The sequence below is a fragment of the Macadamia integrifolia genome, chromosome 6 (genome assembly GCF_013358625.1).
Source record: "Macadamia integrifolia cultivar HAES 741 chromosome 6, SCU_Mint_v3, whole genome shotgun sequence".
NCBI lineage: Eukaryota > Viridiplantae > Streptophyta > Magnoliopsida > Proteales > Proteaceae > Macadamia > Macadamia integrifolia.
The window spans coordinates 5,590,134-5,594,444 of NC_056562.1; positions in this window are offsets into that span (position 1 = coordinate 5,590,134).

The window sequence follows — 4,311 nt, forward strand, 5'->3', positions numbered from 1 at the left end:
TTGGGGTAAGGCGGGTTATGCCCCCCCTTGACTTTTTTTTTTTTTTTCTTTTTTTTTTTTTTTAACCATATCGTTCAAAAATTTTCATTGTTTAAAACCTATATCATTCATTTCCGTTTCTGCTAAATATGGTCTCACCCACCCTCTCAGCTCTCAAAATGCCCCCTATGTATCTTAACCTTTGAAAAAAAAAAAAGAGAAAAATAATGCTACCTAATAGCGTGGATCTTGTGCCTAGAGACATGAACCTACAAAATTACCACCCCACTGCTGTGAAATAAAAGATCCCAATCAGAATGATGCTCTAAGATGGACTCTCATTAGCCTCGCACTAGTGCAAGAGCCACGTGACTAGGTTGTGATCTCTTGCCAAATAACATAAAAATGGAGAAAGAGCCCTACCAATATGATGTAAGCAATACCAGCACATAGGGCTAATGAAAGGGCATACGAGAGCATCTTCAATGCACAAGGTAGGGGACAATATGGTCTTTTCATGCCCCTTTATATCTAGGCATAGGCAACACAGACTAACAGGGCTCTTTCTGCCAAATAAAAAAACTCCATAATGTATTATAGATATGGAGTATGTGGAGAATGGACACTTCGGGACTCATGATATGCAATCACAAGTCAACCTTTGCAACTATCACAACTTGATGACTAAATTATTCAACTTTAGTAAAGTTCTTTTGAATTGGAATCGGTTGCCTTTCTATCATATTGATCATATTAAAACAAAACACTTCTCTAAATTCCTCTCTTTGGAAACCAACTTGTTGGACCTAGACCAGTGTTCTCAGCTGGGTGATGTTGCACAAAATTTAAAATGGATCTTTGATGTTGAAGAAAAATTCTGGTTCCAAAAATCTAGGCATCTTCATGTCTCAGATGGAGATAGAAACACTCAATTTTACCATGCCATTTCCAAGCAATACATTCAAAAAACAAGAATTGATTTTTATGGAAAAATATTAATGAATTAATTGAAGAAACCCAGGGAATTGCACGTGAGTTTGCTTCTTTTTTAGGGGGTATTTATAATACCTCAAATCCACTGGATCCATCATTGGTGGAATGTTTGCTTCTGAAGGTCCTCTTGGATATCGACTTGATAGCTATCAACTCCATTCCAGAGGACGCGGAAATAAGAAATGTTGTTTTCTCTATTGGTCCTTATAAGGCTCCAGGAGTTAATGGATTTCAAGCATGTTTCTATCAGAAATTATGGGATTTAATTGGAATGATGTGAGATTTTTTGTCATGGAATTCTTTAACAATTGTACTCTTCCTTGGGGTGAATCATACATTAATTTTCCTTATCCTCAAAAAAGAGGATGCTTGCCTAGTTGAAGAATTTCGACCAATTAGTCTGTGCAATGTGTCTTATAAAATTTATTGCTAAGATCATGGGCAATCAACTCCAAAGTCATCTATCTAGTTTTGTCTCTTCATTCTGAATAGCCTTTATTTTAGGACACCAAATCTCTGATGTTATTACATTGCCCATGAGATCTTTCATTTTTTTCAAAGACAAAAAAAATAAAATAAAATAAAACGTTTTGTGCCATTAAACTTGATATGGCAAATAGGACACCAAATCTTTGATGTTATTACATTGCCCATGAGATCTTTCATTTTTTTCAAAGACAAAATAAAATAAAATAAAATGAAATGTTTTGTGCCATTAAACTTGATATGGCAAAAGCATACAACAAAATCGAATGGGGTATTATAAGGGCCATTTTTTTTTTTTTTTTTTGGGTTTTGACGATCGTTGGTGTGATTTGGTTTGTTACCTGTTGCCAACTGTCACTTATTCCATTAAATTGGAAGGGCCTTCTTTTGACTATTTCGAATCCTCTTGGGGAATTCGTCAAGGCTAGCCGCTGAGCCCATACCTATTTATAACTGTTATGAAAGTCTTATCCCATCTTCTTTCTACCTACAAAGAACTCAACCTTTTCAAAGTTATTAAAGTGGTTCAACACACACCTGAAGTTTCTTACCTTTTATTTGTGGATGATACTTTGATTTTTTGTCGTGCCACATCGGAAGATTTACCGGCTATCAAAGCAGTCTTAGAATTGTTTTCTGACCTATCAGGACAACATATTAATTTTGATATAAGTGATGTTTTCTTCAGCAAAAATGTCCCCAATTGTGAATGTATCTTCTTGAGTTCTCTCATCCGAATTAAGGAGATTTCTAGAGATACCACTTACTTAGGAACAAATCTTCTACATCCTAGATCCCGAGTGGTCAGCCATCACAGTATTATTGAGTAAGTCAATAATCGTATCTCAGTGTGGAAGGCCAACCTACTCTATTTTGCTGGCCGCAAAATTCTCACTCAATCCATGCCTATTCATTACCTTCTTACATCATGTCTTGTTTTGCATTCCCTATTAAAATTTGCAAGAATATTGATTCCATTTGTGCTCATTTCTAGAACGGGGTAGTCCAACTAATTCCAGAAAGTTGCATCTTATTGCATGAAAAAAATTTTTTGCCAACCATATCATCTTGGAGGATTAGGTCTTAGAGATGCAGCCACCTAGAACAAAGCGTTTTGCTTTAACAGGGATGGAGATTCCTATCTGAGCCTAATGTTACTTGGTCAAAGTCTTAAGGGCCAGATATTGCCATAAAAAATCCCTTTTTGACCCTAAGGTTCTCAATCGATGCAGGTCATGCGTCTAGAATAGCGTGGCGTCCATTCTACCAGTTCTTAAGAATGTGTTATGTCAGTGATCGGAAATAACAATGATACTTTCTTTTTGTATGACTCCTAGGCTATATCTAGAATATTTGATCCATCAACCATCAATTCACACTCCATCAATACTCTAGATAAGGTGGATCACTTTACTATGAATAATTCATGGAATTTGGATTTGCTGTCATCCTCATTACAACGAAACATGGTTAATGAGATCATCAAAATTACCCCCATCACTCCAAAGTGACAAATGGCGGTGCTCTTTGACTACCAATGGTTCCTTCTCTAAGCGTGCAGGAGCAAAGTTCATCAAAAACAATCTCAGTTAATGACAAACAATACATATTGAGGGGTATTCTACATAAATGGTGGAAATTTTTCTGAAATTTAAAAATTCATCCCAATTTTAAGGTATTTCTGGCGAACCCTACTCAATGGAATCCCAGTCCAAAATATATTGGGTCAATGGATGAACATCGATAAATCCTATGTGTTATGTAATTGTCCATTAGAAACTATTTCTCATTTTTTCATAAATTGTGATTTTCATCTCACATTTAGTTAGCAGGACCCCTCTGTCTACGCTTACAAAACATAAATCCAACCTCCTTTGTGCAAGTGGTAAAATATTTTTTCCTTAATAAGAAGCTATCTAGATCAGACCTTGCTTCTTTTTTCTTTTTTTTTTTTTTGAATGTTTTTTCTATTACTATCTATTTTATTTGGAGAAATAGAAATGATGTAATTGCATCTACTATTAGTCTTAACCCTGGTTTCATTTTAAGGAATATTAATAGATGGAATTTTGATCTTAATCTTTATTCTGTATGCCTAAATGATAATGTTGTACTTGATACAGATGGTCCGCTCAGCTTGAAAAAAAAATTTTCCTACCCTTTTTTTTGGCATACTCATTTTTTATTTGTACTGGTGTAGTTAATCTTTTGAACTCAGCTTCAGGATGGACATATGGAATTCTCTCACAAGATTAGTTTAGGATCACACAAATACTACTACAACTACTCATCGAGAAGCGATGGAAGCAGAAACTATTTTGGAAGGATTGACGATAACAACCACTCGAGAATGGAATATACCTAAAGTTTGGCTCTCAGAATGAAAATTACTTCATCTTATTCCACAACCTACTAAGAGTACCTTTCATCACAATGAAGCGAAAACTCATCCAGCCAGAAACTTTATTTTTACCGTACCTTGTAAGACTGCTATATGAACAATATCTTCCTTTTTTTTTTTGGGTAAAGTGCTGTTATGAACAATATCAAATTAATGTAACTATTTAGTATACTTAATTTTACTTTCATTTTTTTTATAAAAAAAAAAATTAAATTATTAGCGGGAAACTTCCAGCTCTACCATTTCACATATCAACCAGAACGGCACATGGACAAGAATTTCAGGTGCATTGAACAATTGAAGTCATTGCATGTTACATTGCGAACCTTACTCATAGCCAAAATCTGAGTGTAGACTAGACAATAAATAACATTTTTAAGAGAAAAAATCTCCCCCCATAATAGGATAGACAATATGCAATAAATATGGAATAAATCCCTTCATAAGTATGT